This window comes from Chrysemys picta, chromosome 2, assembly GCF_011386835.1.
Source record: "Chrysemys picta bellii isolate R12L10 chromosome 2, ASM1138683v2, whole genome shotgun sequence".
In the NCBI taxonomy this organism is placed as follows: Eukaryota; Metazoa; Chordata; order Testudines; family Emydidae; genus Chrysemys; species Chrysemys picta.
This window is the reverse complement of record NC_088792.1, coordinates 226,860,359-226,876,557: the sequence shown is the minus strand read 5'-3', so window position 1 is coordinate 226,876,557 and position 16,199 is coordinate 226,860,359.

The window sequence follows — 16,199 nt, the reverse complement described above, 5'->3', positions numbered from 1 at the left end:
TGCAGTGTAGTTGTAGCCGTGTTGGTTCCAGGATATTAGAATGACAAGGTGGGTGAGATAATATCTTTTATTGAACCAACTTCTGTTGGTGAGAGAGACAAGCTTTCGAGCCATAGAAGAGCTCTATAAAAAGAACAGGAGTACTTGTGGCACCTTAGAGACTAACAAATTTATTAGAGCATAAGCTTTTGTGGACTACAGCCCACTTCTTCGGATGCATACGTGGCTGTAGTCCACGAAAGCTTATGCTCTAATAAATTTGTTAGTCTCTAAGGTGCCACAAGTACTCCTGTTCTTTTTGCGGATACAGACTAACATGGCTGCTACTCTGAAACCTGTCAGAAAAGCTCTATGTGGCTCAAAAGCTTGTCTCTCTCATCAACAGAAGTTGGTTCAATAAAAGATATTACCTCACCCACTTTGTTTCTCTAATTGCTTTGCATTTAGTTAAGTTAGAAACACAAGATCAAGAGCCAAAATGCCCAAGTCAGTTATAGAGTTTTGCTATAATGGAAGAGAAGATGTTTTTGTTCCAATGTGTTAGATCTGTAGGTATAACAAAGAAGAAACTCACTATGAGACTTCTTACTGTCACTGAGCAGTATCTTAAACATCAGCAATATTAAAGCAGAAAAACCTCCCAAATGTATGAAATGTGTGACAGTGAGATGTGCTAATCTGTTGACATAAGAGGTCACTGTTAAGATTTTGTCTTAGAGTGCGAGTTTGATGAAATTAGAGTACATATTGCGTTTTTGTATCTGCTGGAAGTGGAAGTGAAAGCCATTATGGAGTGTTTAGAGTGTGTTGTTAACAATGCTGAAGGCAATGAATGCAGGAGATTTTTACCTTAATTTGTTATTACAACCATGGTTTCAACCCTCACATTAGTTACTTATCTTGCATAAAAGCGTTGTCAAGTGATCCTCCATCAGCTGTTCAGTTGTGTGCACCTAAGATACACTGGAGTACGGGAAATATTGATTTGCATTCGAAAGAGATTTTACCAGCTTCTTCCAGTGAGTGAAGGAACTTTTCTGGGAGGTCACAAACATTATTTCCCATGGAAAATATTTTAAATGCTCACAGCTTTAGAATGTTATCATAAATAGGGTCGCCACTGCAAAATAAATCTGATATCCTCACATTAGAATTATTTTGGACTACTTCACCAGTAAGGCTAAAGGAGTAGCAAATGGAACAGTTTTATCCTCTATGCATCTAACTCCATCAGCCATATCTCTTACCAGTGCTCTGTCAGAAAAGGCTCAGGGAGAGAGAACATCCTTTTTGAAGATTTTCTATGTCTGGAGTGAAATCCTGGCCCCATTGCAGTTCATGGCAAAACTCTCATTGACTGATTCATAGTCTAGAAGGGACCATTGTCGCAATCTAGTCTGACCTCTTGCAGAACACAATGAATAGATTTTCACCTTGTAATTTAAGCCTGTAACTTCCAGTTGAGCTAGAGCTTATCATTTAGATAGACATTCAATGGCACCAGTATTTCATTTGTGGTTAAAGAGTTACTGCTATTGTGCTTCTCTCTCTTTTGCTTTTAAATGTTGGTTCTGCCCCTTATATACTGGGACTTTCCTTGACAATGGTAAAAAGGAAGCTGTCTAATATATATAACAACAGTTGACTGATAGCAAACTGCTAGGAAATATGCAAAGCACTAGTCAACCCACATACAGTAAAAACCGTACATGTCCCACTATAAAGTTTTTCATTAAAACTATACAGAAATATTTAACTCCAATTCCAAGTGAATATAAAGAACACAGTTGGTTACCATTATTGATGAATTAATGGATCACTCTTGTTACCCGAGATTGTTAGGTGGTATAGTCAATAATTATATATAGGGATAACATTTTCCAAATAAAAGTTTATTTCAGACTCTTCTTTACAGGCTCAGAATATTATCTGTTTACACAAAATCAGGATAGGCAATTTCCCCCCTCCTTTTGTTCACAAACAGTGAAGACTTCAGATTTGGTTGCCTGACATGAAATTGGTTGTGCCAATATATGGTTTTTGGTCTCATTCCTTTGAGTAAATTAAAATAAAATATTGTTGTTACTGTGACTGTCTAACAGTACAGTCTCTGCATTCTGCTTATTCTTTGTGTGGATCTTTGTGTAAGAATTTGTCATTTTTATATTGTTTTCTTAGTGTTTATTGTTTATTGTATGTTTAGTTTTCTCCTTGTTTATTATTGAAGTGCCACGCCCATTACCAGACTGGATCTGCAAGTCAGAACAGCGTGTATGTAATTATTTATTTCAAATTCAAGTAAAAACACCTAAATATAATGTGGGTTTTTGTAAAATTGATTTACATACTGCCTAAATGTGTGTTCCAAGCTAAAAACACCTGTGTTTGTGTTATCCCAGGGATCAGCTTAGGGTAAACTGCAAATGTGTGTAGCCTAGAGCAAATGTTTGGGCATTGTCCAAACTAGTCTTTATAAAAGTGGTAACTGGCAGTCAATTAACTCAAAACAATTGTAATGAGTTGAAATCTACATCTGATCAGACAGAATAGCCTAGTCTAACCCTTTATTCGAATTGCCTGTAGTTGCTGGTGAGTGCTCACTGTGACCATGTCCATGAATAAGCTTTGTTCCCGCTCCCCTTTTAGCTGAAGAGAATACAGTGGGGTAGAAGTTTCTGAAGAATGCATCTACACTTGGGCCATTCATTTGTATCTGCATCAAGTCCAGCACCAAAACCCAAATATGTTTACATTCATAATGGAAAACCTGCATTTTATTTCAAAATTTTGACACACAGCCCCAACAAAACATATTTTTTGACCAACTACAAAATTAATTAACATTTGCTGATGATCAAAATATTTTCATCAAAATTTTGAAATATCCACTTTTTCTGAAATTTTAAAAAAGCATTAGCCATTTTTGAAATAGTCACACATTTATTTTCAATTTTGAACCAGTTCTAGTTTTATTATAGAGTCTATTTTCCCAGCCATTGCATAACCACCCATCAATGCACACTCACTATTATCCTATCTGTAAAAATGTGTAATTATCTTTTTCTTTAGAATTATTATTTCTTATAATATGGGTAAACACTAAATTCCTATTCCATTGCAAAATACCTACTCTTTCCTCTGATCCAAGTTCCCTTGAAACCATTACCCTGAGGATCTCATGTGAGATTTTTGCCCCGCAGCAATAGTCATTCCATTCTCTCTGCAGCATTGAACAGGGCTCTCCTGAGGTCAAAAGTGAGAAAAGGGTGTGTCAGAGAGTGTCTCTGCCTTTCTGTAAAGGTCAGATCCTGCTCCTGGGAGGTGGTGTGGGAGTACATGCACGCATGCACTCCCCCCCCGCCCTGTGGTTGTTATACAGGACAGCACTGGGACCCAACATAAAGGTCTAGGCATGATATTGGCTGCACCAAGTTCTTTTCTCTTTATCTGCGAGGTATTAAGTGCCAAATTCTACTCAGCTATGCACAGATTGGAGTCTTGTGAGTCTGCCTAAGGGCAGAATTTGGCCCAACATTTGTATGTACGTGTGTGCTCCTGATGTTCATAAATGGGCTCCAGGAACTGTTGTTAAAACCTTGTGCACTGAAATGTTAATTTTGTAATTAAGAATGTTACACAGAAATTCTGGCATCCTGCTTATGTTGCTAAATGTTTCCATTCAGCAAATCTCAAGGTTTATTGTGCATCATTGTTTGGACTAGTTCAAGGATATTTCATCCAACTATGTTGAATTATTACTTGTCTGTCATCTGCTAAGGTCTGCTTGACAGATAAATGGCCAAATCCTGGCAGTGAAGCTATGATTATTTGCTAGTTTACTGCTGTCTCTTTCATATCCAATATGTGTTCCAAAATGGCCCGTAAACATTTTTCATACAACTTTTGGAACAACTTATTTGGGTAATGATGCTTTTTTACATAACACCTTAGAATGCCCAATGGGAAAAAATCTGTAAAAAAAAGGATGATTTTCTTACATACACACACACACACACACACACACAGACTCCAAACTTTAACACAGAATATTAGGACAGAATTTAAAACTGCATCTCATGTGCAATTTTATACATATGTATATATTTGTCATCAATCATAATCAAATTTGAACAACATTACATACTGCATGCATAATGTATAGCAACAGCGATTTACAGCTTGTTTTGGCACAGGAATGCTTGAAAGATATGAATGCAGATTTTGTTTTTCTGTTTTAATAGCTGACAGAATGTTTTGATCCTCATCTGGAACATTGCTGTTAACTAATACATAACTTCCTCCTTGTTCTCAAAGAAGTTTATTTTTATGTAACCCTTCTGCCCCTTAGAGTTGGCAGCAACAAGGGCCGGGTTCCATTATCTAGGGGTTCCATTTCAATAACACAATGCAAAACTATCTCGAGCCCCCACCCAGTGACCTGGGACAATTACATACCACCCCCCTGGGTGTCTCTAAGAGGCAATACTTCCCCTCTCGCAAGCACAGAGTCTGAGTGTAGCAAAAGCCTTTTAAAAAAGGAGGGAAACAATGCAGCATTATGTTGGGGAAACACCACAAACAGGATTCATAACACAAACCATGAGCAAAAGACCCACCCCCAAGTAAGTTTGGAAGTGTCCTTTTCCCCTCAGGGTCTAAGCCCAGCAACCCAACAGTCACCCCACCCACAGTTTCTGACCTTGGTCAGTGCAGCCCCCAGAGTTCAGAAGTTCCTCTGCAGAGTTTATCTCCCTGTCTGGGTGGAAATGGGGGGAGGTATGGGGGCATCTTACATGCTCCGCTGCTCAGGTTGATGGCTGATTGCCACTCCTCTCCGTGGGGTTCTGCTGCAGTCTTCACTGCCAGCCGCATCTCTCTGCCAGCCGCCCTGCTATCCGCTTTGCCAGCCGTTCTGCTATCTACTCTACTTGCCACGCCTCTCCGCTATCTGCTCCTCTCCGCTAGCCATCATGCTAGCCACTCTGCTAGCTGCCCTGCTAGCCACTCTGCTCTGCTTGCCACACCTCTCCGCTAGCTGCTCACCAACTTGTCTTAAGGCCCCCCCCCCCACTTAACACAGCTCTCAGCAATCACAGCTCTTTAGTGACTTCAGCAACTTCAGGTGTCAGTAATTTTAGGACCCTCACAAGGGGCCCACATTACCAGTTACAACTACGTCTCCTCAGCATCTCTCAATTCACTGGGGTTTGGAACCCATGTCCCTTGCCTAGTGAGTGCTACTTAGTTGAAGGCGAGTCCCTCCATCATAAAAGGCCAAGTACAGTTCTACTGTCCTTGATTCACATAACCAGGATAACAACCCTTTATTACTCCTGCCCCAATAACAAAGAGACTGGGGATCCCACAGCAGCCAAAGTGACCATTTGGGCAAGCAGGCCATCATGCTAGGTAGGGTAGGTGTGCCCATGCAAATGAGATCAGCCCCTGAAATCCTTTTCCACAGCTCACCACCAGATGTCAGGGGAGAGTTCATTCTGACTCTGCTTACATTTATAAAGAAAATAAGAATAGTCCAGGAAGTGGGCCCATATGCTATTAATTAATTAATACTTTAAATCATCCCACATTTTATCCAGATTAAAGGAAGTTTGGGGAGCTATGACTATACTAATTTAAGGTCTCTAAATGTCATTCCAAAATGTATTAAGTTTGATGGGTAAGTATTATATTAGATAAGACAACAAAAGCCCTAGCAGAACCCCCTACAGCTCAGGGATACTGAGCCAAGGCCACATCTATTCTGTTTTTTGGAGAAATACCTTTTTTATTTTGTATTTATTGTATACCTATCAATACATAAACATCACTGCTTTGTGCACATTGGCTGTTTGCAAACATAACTTAGGTGTGCATAGTTATGCGTGCACCCATCTTTGATAGTATGACCAAGACATTCAGGTATATTCATACAAATATAAATAAATGATCATTTAGACTCTAAGATTTGAGGCTTGTTGGGTCACAATGTGATGAAATGGAATGTAAACACTTCTGTTTTCTCAAAATCTTGGGTGTGGCGTGGGATTCAGCAGCGAGTGTCTAGTTGGCAGCCGGTATCAAGGGGTCGGTCCTGGGGCTGGTTTTGTTCAACATCTTCATTAATGATCTGCATGATGGGATGGATTGCACCCTCAGCAAGTTCACTGAAGACACTAAGCTGGGGGGAGAGGTAGCTACGCTGGAGGGTAGGGATAGGGTCCAGAGTGACCTAGACAAACTGGAGGATTGGGCCAATAGAAACCTGATGAGGTTCAACAAGGACAAGTGCAGAGTCCTGCACTTAGGATGAAAGAATCCCATGCACTGCTACTGGCTGGGGACTGACTGGCTAAGTGGCAATTCTGCAGAAAAGGACCTGAGGATTACAGTGGACGAGAAGCTGGATATGAGTCAACAGTGTGCCCTTGTTGCCCTTTGGGCTGCATTAGTAGGAGCATTGCCAGCAGATTGAGGGAAGTGATTATTCCCCTCTATTTGGCACTGGTGAGGCCACATCTGGAGTATTGCATCCAGTTTCAGGCCCCCCACTACAGAAAGGATGTGGACAAATTGGAGAGAGTCCAGCGGAGGGTAACGAAAATAATTAGGGGGCTGGGGCACATGACTCATGAGGAGAGGCTGAGGGAACTGGGGTTATTTAGTCTGCAGAAGAGAAGAGTGAGGCGGGATTTGATAGCAGCCTTCAACTATCTGAAGGGAGGTTTCAAAGAGGATGGAGCTTGGCTGTTCTCAGTGGTGGCAGATGACAGGACAAGGAGCAATGGTCTCAACTTGCAGTGGGGGAGATCTAGGTTGGATATTAGGAAAAACTATTTCACTAGGAGGGTGGTGAAGCACTGGAATGGGTTACCTAGGGAGGTGGTGGAACCTCCATCCTTAGAGGTTTTTAAGGCTCAGCTTGACAAAGCCCTGGCTGGGATGATTTAGTTGAAGTTGGTCCTGCTTTGAGCAGGGGGTTGGACTAGATGACCTCCTGAGGTCTCTTCCAATCCTAATCTTCTATGATTCTATGAAGAAAATGAACTGCACAGACTCATTCTCTTCTGAATGTACTGTTGTGTAAGCCTTGTTTTGAGATGCTGGGGCTACTCTTAGGCTATGTCTGCATTGCACGCTTTTTTTGCTACACATAGGCCTGGTCTACACTACGACTTTAATTCGGATTTATCAGCTTTAATTCGAATTTACCCTGCAACCGTCCACACAACGACGCTATTTATTTCGATATAAGGGCCCTTTAAATCGATTTCTGTACTCCACCCCGACGAGCGGAGTAGCGCCAAAATCGATTTTAACATTTCGAATTAGGGATAGTGTGGCCGCAATTCGATGGTATTGGCCTCCGGGAGCTATCCCACAGTGCATCATTGTGACCGCTCTGGACAGCAATCTAAACTTGGATGCACTGGCCAGGTAGAGAGGAAAAGCCCCGCGAACATTTGAATTTCATTTCCTGTTTGCCCAGCGTGGAGAGCACAGGTGACCACAGATAGCTCATCAGCACAGGTAACCATGCAGGCCGATAATCGAAAAAGAGCACCAGCATGGACCGTACGGGAGATACTGGATCTGATCGCTATATGGGGAGAGGATTCAGTGCTTGCAGAACTTCGTTCTAAAAGACAAAATGCCAAAACTTTTGAAAAAATCTCCAAGGGCATGATGGAGAGAGGCCACAATAGGGACTCAGATCAGTGCCGCGTAAAAGTCAAGGAGCTCAGACAAGCCTATCAAAAAACAAAGGAGGCAAACGGTCGCTCTGGGTCAGAGCCGCGGACATGCCGATTCTACGCCGAGCTGCATGCAATTCTAGGGGGGGCCGCCACCACTACCCCACCTGTGATCGTGGATTCCGGGTAGGGGATAGTCTCATCAGCTACACCTGAGGATTCTGCCGATGGGGGAGAGGAGGAGGAGGAGGAGGAGGATGAGCTTGCAGAGAGCACACAGCACTCCGTTCTCCCCAACAGCCAGGATCTTTTTCTCACCCTGACTGAAGTACCCTCCCAACCCTCCCAAGCCAGTATCCAAGACCCTGACCCCATGGAAGGGACCTCAGGTGAGTTTACCTTTTAAAATATAAAACTTGTTTTAAAAGCAAACGGTTTTTAATGATTACTTTGCTCTGAGGACTTGGGATGCATTCGCAGTCAGTTCAGCTACTGGAAAAGTCTGTTAACGTGTCTGGGGATGGAGCGGAAATCATCCAGGGACATCTCCATGAAGCTCTCCTGGAGGTACTCCAAAAGCCTTGCCACAAGGTTTCTGGGCAGTGCATCCTTATTCCGTCCTCCATGGTAGGACACTTGACCACGCCATGCTTGCAGCAAGTAATCTGGTATCATTGCCTGACAAAGCCTGGCAGCGTATGGTCCCGGTGTTTGCTGGCATTCAAGCAACATCTGTTCTTTATCTTGTTGTGTAATCCTCAGGAGAGTGATATCACTCATGGTAACCTGGTTGAAATACGGGAACTTAATTAAGGGGACAGAGGTCGCCGTTCCTACTGGGCTGTTTGCCTGTTGCGGAAAATAAATCCTTCCCTGCAGTTAGCCAAGCGCAGATGGGAAATTGGCCCTGAGCTTTTCACGTTTGGCTAGCAGGGATCTTCCCTGTTACCAGCCACGCGGTGGGGGGAGGGGTACCGTGATCATCCCAGAGAATTTATGGCGGGAGGGGGGCGGCGGCGGGGGTGGTGGTGGTTAGTTTGGTTCCTGCAGGGAACTTCCCTGATACCAGCCACGCGGGGGGGGGGGGGGGGGGGGGGGGAGGGGTACAGCGATCATCCCAGAGAATTCATGGCGGGAGGGGGAGGGTGGGGTGGTTAGTTTGTTTTCTGCTGCTGCTGAATGTTAACAGAAAAACCACAGCACTCTACAGGCTATGCTTGGTATGTGGGAAAGGAGGGCGCAGAAGCTGTAAGACAATGGCTTACCATGGCCGCATGCAAGCCGAATTCTGTTGCCCGGACCTGTGATCTCTAGCAGCAAAGCCACAGGCACTCAGCATTAAGAGGCAAAATGTGACCTTGCACAGAAATCACATGTGCTATGTAATGTGAATAGTGTTGGTCACCGTGAAAGAGTATAAGCATTGTTCTGCAAAATGTATCTTTTTAAACAATTCTCTCTTTTCCCGTCCCTACAGCAGCTGCAAATTCCTCAAGCCTCCCTCCTCCATCCCGAAGGCTATCACAGATAAGGCGTCGTAAAAAGAAGACGCGAGACGAGATGTTTTCAGAAATTATGGAATCCAGCCGCAGTGACAGAGCTCATCTGAATGAGTGGAAGGAAACGGTTTCAAAGTATAGGAAAGAAGCCAGTGAATGTGAGGACAGGAGGGACCAACGTGAGGACATGAGGGACCAACGTGAGGACAGGAGGGACCAACGTGAGGAGAGGAGAGACGCTCGAGATGAGAGGTGGCGGCAGGAAGATCAGAGGAGGCAGGATGCAACGCTGGGGCTGTTGCGTGAGCAAACAGACATGCTTCGGCGTCTGGTGGAGCTTCAGGAACGGCTGCAGGAAAACAGACTGCCGCTACAGCCCCTGTACTCCCCTTCCCCCTCCCCATGTTCCGTATCCTCCTCACCCAGATGTGTAAGAATGCGGGGGGGGGGGGGGGGGGAGGCTCCGTACACCTTCCCATTCCACCCCAGTAGACAGCCCAAGCAAAAGGCTGTCATTTTTTTAACCTTTTTTAGTGGCCTTTTCCTTCCCACCGATCCTCCTCCCAAATCCCACCCGGGTTCCCTCCCTCTTTTTCTAATCTATTAATAAAGAATAAATGATTTTTAAATGATAGTGACTTTATTTGGTTTGAAAGAAAGCTGGGGGAAGGGGGAGGGTGGGTTCCTTACAGAAAATGAGTCAATAAAGGGGGCGGGTTTTCATGAAGGAGAAACAAACAGATATTTCACACTGTAGCTTGGCCAGTCATGAAACTGGTTTTCAAAGCTTCTCTGATGCACAGCGCTTCCTGGTGTGCTCTTCTAATCGCCCTGATGTCTGGCTGCGCGTAATCAGCAGCCAGGCGATTTGCCTCAGCCTCCCACCCCGCCATAAAGGTCTCCCCCTTACTTTCACAGAGATTGTGGAGCACGCAGGAAGCAGAAATAACAATGGGGAGATTTCTTTGGCTGAGGTCAGAGCGAGTCAATAATGAATGCCAGCGACCTTTTAAACGGCCAAATGCACATTCTACCACCATTCTGCACTTGCTTAGCCTGTAGTTAAACAGCTCCTGACTCCTGTCCAGGCTGCCTGTGTATGGCTTCATGAGCCATGGCATTAAGGGGTAGGCTGGGTCCCCAAGAATAACTATTGGCATTTCAACATCCCCAACGGTTATTTTCTGGTCCGGAAAGTAAGTCCCTTGCTGCAGCCCTTTAAACAGAGTAGTGTTCCTTTAGACACGAGCGTCATGAACCCTTCCCGCCCAGCCCGCGTTGATGTTGGTGAAACGTCCCTTGTGATCCACAAGTGCTTGCAGCACCATTGAAAAGTACCCCTTGCGGTTTATGTACTCGGTGGCTTGGTGCTCCGGTGCCAAGATAGGGATATGGGTTCCATCTATCGCCCCACCACAGTTAGGGAATCCCATTGCAGCAAAACCATCCACTATGGCCTGCACATTTCCCAGAGTCACTAACTTTCGTAGCAGCACCTGAGTGATTGCTTTGGCTACTTGCATCACAGCAGCCCCCACAGTAGATTTGCCCACTCCAAATTGATTCCCGACTGACCGGTAGCTGTCTGGCATTGCAAGCTTCCACAGGGCTATCGCCACGCGCTTCTCAACTGTGAGGGCTGCTCTCATCTTGGTATTCTGGCGTTTCAGGGCAGGGGACAGCAAGTCACAAAGTTCCATGAAAGTGCCCTTATGCATGTGAAAGTTCCGCAGCCACTGGGAATCATCCCACACCTGCAACACTATGCGGTCCCACTAGTCTGTGCTTGTTTCCCTTGCCCAGAATCGGCGTTCCATGGATAGAATCTGCCCCATTAACAACATGATCTCCAAAGCACCGGGGCCCGCGGTTTCACAGAATTCTGTATCCGTGTCTGTGTCCATGTCCATGTCCATGTCCATGTCCTCATCATGCTTGTCGCTGCGCTGCTGCCGCCGCTGCCTCCTCGCCTCGTTTTTCTGGTCCTGGCTCAGCATAAACTCCACGAGAACGCGCGAGGTGTTTACAATGTTCATGACTGCTGTTTTGAGCTGAGCAGGCTCCATGCTTGCCGTGGTATGGAGTCTGCAGTGTTCACCCACCCAGGAAAAAAGGCGCGAAATGGTTGTCTGCCGTCCGTTGCTTTCATGCAGGGAGGGAGGGAGGGAGGAGGTGAGGCTGTACCCAGAACCACCTGCGACGATGTTTTTTGTCCCATCAGGCACTGGGATCTCAACCCAGAATTCCAATGGGCGCGGGAGACTGCGGGAACTATGGGATAGCTATGGGATAGCTACCCACAGTGCAACGCTGCAGAAATCGACGCTAGCCCCGGTACTTGGACGCACACCGCCGAATTAATGTGCTTAGTGTGGCCGCATACATTTCGACTTTATACAACCTGTTTTCCAAATTCGAATTATATAAATTCGGATTAATCCCGTAGTGTAGACATACCCATAGAGTATGTACTTGGGCAGCCCCCTTAACATGGGTTTAAGTAGTAGTATAGATGGGGGATACATGGTTTTGATGAATAGAATATGGACATGCTTGAATGGTCTATGTATGTACTGGAGTATGTACCCTACATGGCTCTCTACTTGCTACACTGCTATTTTTAGCCATGTAGTGTCCCACTGCCTCCAAGCTGCTGGAGCCTTTCCCCACCACAGGAAAAGACTCTGGCAGCCAGCAAAGGCTTCAGCTGGGAGCAAAGGCTCTGCCAGTTTCCCACTGCTAGAAACTTTCCCCATTGCAGGGAAAGACTCTGGCAGTGGGGAAAGGCTCTACCAACTCGCTGCTGCTGAAGCCCTTCTCCACCACAGGTAAAGACTCTGGCAGTGAAAAGGCTTCCACTGCCTTACCCCATCAGAATTTTTCCTCACCACAGTGAAAAGCTTTAGCAATGGGGAGCTGCTGAAGCCTTTCCCCACTGCTTCCCTACTGTCAGAGGTTTTCATTGACATGTAGCTACACACTGCAGCATGGATGCAGCCTGCTTTTCAATGAAGAGTGTAGTTACACATACCCTACATGCTGCTGAAAGTGGTGGGTAGTGTAGATATACCCTTAGTAAACAAAGCTTAGTGCACTCTTGGCTGCAATGCTATCCAATGCACAATACAAATTTACTACCAAGGTTATAGGATTGTCACACTATTTTTAAAGGAGTCACAGAAGAATCTTGAACAAGTTTTGCTTCAGAATCATAGGACAACCACTGTGCTCCCTTTAAAGTTAATTGGCATTTCTTCATGGTACTCTATGGGTGAGAAACCAGGGGTGTAGCCTCTTCCAGTGGTTCAGCTGAGGTGACAAAAACATGACTTTAGATTTAACCCTCCCCAAAAGCAAGCAGCCTAAACACAATGCTTTATTTCCCAACCTAGTTATTGCAGTCAAGTAATTGTTCTCTTTATAGGTCTCTGTTTTGGCATGTAGGGGCCCATGAAGCAGTGGGAAATATGGAGCAGTTCATGTTCAGTGTATTGGAGCTTGCTGCTGCACTCTTTACTCAAGCAAAACTCTAATTGGAATCAAAAGAAAAATTGCCTTGCATAAGATCCGGCAGGAACAGGTCTTTTGTGTTAAGCTAAGGTTATAAAAACAACAAGATTAATAAATATAACAATACGTTATATACAGCAATAATAACAATAAGGTTAAAAAATTCCACCCCCATCCCTCCTTTTCTACATGCGGCATTTCCTAGTTTGGTGAGACTTGGAAACAGAAACGAAATGCCAAAGAAAAGTTGATGCTCTGGTGTTTCTGATTTGCCTAGTCAGTGATCAGAATTCCCTATTTTCAACCTGTGTGTTTTATCACCTAAATGACAGTGTGTGCTTCTTCTGGATGACCTAACCTTTACAAACAGGAAGTGTTCTTATAGAAATCATTGGAACTTTGATTCTCTCAGGGAGAAGGTGGATTGGGAAGGAATAAAGTAAGGAGAGAGAGGCAGATGAGATAAGCAGGCCTTGGAAATGTAAGGATATTTAAATTTGTTTCCTATCCTCTTCTTCACAAGAAAGAACATTATGGTTGGCTGTGTATTGGAAATCCAGATTTAAAAATCCCTTGGTTCCTTCCTGAATGAGAGAGAAAGACATAGAAGTCACTCTTATTGGCTAGTAATAGGACTTTACATTCACATTTTTCTTGTCATAACAGGAAGTATTTGCATTTTATGTATACAAACTTTGCTATTTGTGAAGGGTGCATCTACCTCTCCATCTCAGTTGCCTGAATGTCAGGGCTCTGGCCAGGGGAGTTAGAAGCTGACGTGTATTTCCCATTAGCCTTTCTCTCTGTGCCATTGTGCCACAGTGTTGGTCTGTGGAGTGCCTCTGATTTAAAAAGGGGAACTGCTGGCAGGATTTTCTCCGTGAGGGGTTCTAAGTTTTGGAACTTTTTGGTCCAAAAGAGCTGAAATCCTTTGATATTCAGGCTATGTTGCAAAGCTTTTAAGGAGTTGAGGGGAGGGGAATAGAAGAGTTGTAAGCGTTGGAGGTGAGGTGGGGGTAATGGTCATTTGTTTTTTGCTCAATCATTAGTGGTTAGATGGGTGATGAAGGGAGTATAAGAAGCATGTATGTGTTTATTTTACGTTGACAAAGTCATCTAGAGTGATGGAATAGGCGCTCAATTATAAATGGAAGGAAATAGGGGCAGATCCCCATCTGGTGCCTTCAGCTGACTTCAGTGGAGCTAAGACAATTTACACCAGCAGAGGAGCTGCCCCACAAAAAAAGATATCAAAAAGGAAGTCCTTGCACACATCTTTACAGCACCAGAAAATGACCATTCACCTTTCCTTGCTGCTGTAAACTAGATTTTGCTGCTATGCTATGGTGGGCCCTTAATAAAAGCTAGCTAGAGAAACTATGGCAACTAGAACTGAGTCATTGTGGCCTGTGGGTATATGATTGTGTTCTCTCTTGATAACACAGGAGACAACTGGTGCCACCACCATGTTGAACTGTCAGCTTGTTATTACTGCACGCTGGCTGGCATGCAAACCCAATAAGTGGTAAAGCAAACGGTCAAATGCTCTTTTCTAGAAATAAAATGAAGTGCTAACTTTGTTGACAAATAGAATTGCCAACCTGCCCAATTTTGCAAAGAAAGACATATGGTATACTTAGTATACTTATTTTTGGACCTTTTATTTTTTTCTTTATAGTAACATTGTCATGTCAGTCAGTGTGGTTTTGTGCTGTAAAAGAAGAACAATCATACTATACATCTCTTCAATAGCATCTTTTAAAGTCTGTGTCAGAGAAAATATTCCTGTTTCTGTAGTTAAGTGATAAATGAACCATCTAGAATAACAGTAAAGCTAAGATGAAGAATACACTGTTGGATATTATATATTTTTGGAAAGAAATATTAGGAATAATTATACATGTAGACCATGAAGTTACCACTTCAACAGTTCTAGCAAATGGGCCAGACTTTGCCAGATTACCATGCACCAAAATCTTAACTTTGCCCTACCCTAGGATGCCAGTCTTCTATCACCCTTTTAACAAATAGCTCTTGAAAACTTCCTGCTTCTATTTAAATTACTGGGCTGGTTTGGCCCAAAATTCAAATTATATCTCCCTGCACTAGTCTGGACCCCTTCACCCAACTGGGAGTCCCATCACAAGAAGGCAGGCAATGTTATCACAATCTATCCTCCACCTGGCTTTCTGCCAGCTGAGACAGGTTGCTTCAAAAGAACCCGATTGGCAGTGGCTGTTCAGGAGATGTATTCAATCAGTACATCCTCAAGATGTCCTGGGGCCACTGCCCCTTCTCAATATCCAGCAAGTACTGCTGACTTTTGTGGGGTGTGTTGGCCCACCTCTGTCAGTGTGAGGGAAGTGCAGCACTGCCTAGCCATGTCTAGGACTCTGCTTACAGGTGCAGTGATATCAAAGAATTATTTCTTGTGTGTCACTTTGATATCATATCCTATTAGTTCCAAGCCAGGAGTATCAAAAAGGTTTCTGTCCTCTTTGGGGCAGAGGGGACTAGGGTCAGGCACAGAAGAATCCTGTATAGTTTAGCATAGACTCAGTGGGTGTACTGAGTTTGGAACAAGATTGGAATGTCATCTACTTAGAAGGAAGTAGTGTCCTCTTGGTGCTGATTTAACCTGCTCCTGGCATACTTTTCACTGCCAGGTGCCAGCGTCGGCTCTGGGTGGAAATGGCTTATGTGAATTGACTTCAGTGTGAGAATGATTAGGTCCTTAAAGTATTGTTCTACTTCGAAAAAATGACTATATAAAACTGGCATTTTCTTACCCGAAAGATTTGCTCCTTGTGTGTATTCACATATGCTGCCTTTAGTGATAAAATAAATTGCGTTTTGCTCATTAGCCCCAGAAAGCCAAGCCAGCTACCAGAGAGTGAGCTGCATTCAACTTTGTGCATTATCAGCATATGTTTTTGCCAGTTTCAATTTTAGGACCAGAGTTATACTGTGCAAATACACTGAAAACAACGGGTTTGCAGAGGTGTCATTGAGGGTATCATGTGAAGACAGTAGCATTGCACTTTTGAATAAGAACATAACTTGGCCAAGAGAAGCTTCATTACTGAGTACACACAAGACAGCCCAGTTTGACTTTCAGATCCCGAGATGAGGAGCAGATTCTGATCAGCATATTAATGATGAATAGTACTTTTAACCAACAGTTGCTAACAAAGCATACTTGATGGAGAAATTGTTGAATGACAGTAAACATGGAGCCACACAATGTCATTTTTACAGAATGACTTTTAGAACATGAACAACATTTTAAAGTATAAAGGCCAAGACTTGAAAGAGACACTCATATGAGATTAGTGATGGAGGGCATTATAGAACACAATTACATTTAGCCCTTAAAACAATCTTCTGCCATATTTTTCAGGTAAGTTAAAAACAGCACCTGATTCTAAACTAGCTAAAATGTGGAGTTGCAGGTAGAGGCAATATGCTGGATTGTCATAGCTTCAGTCTGAGTGTGGGT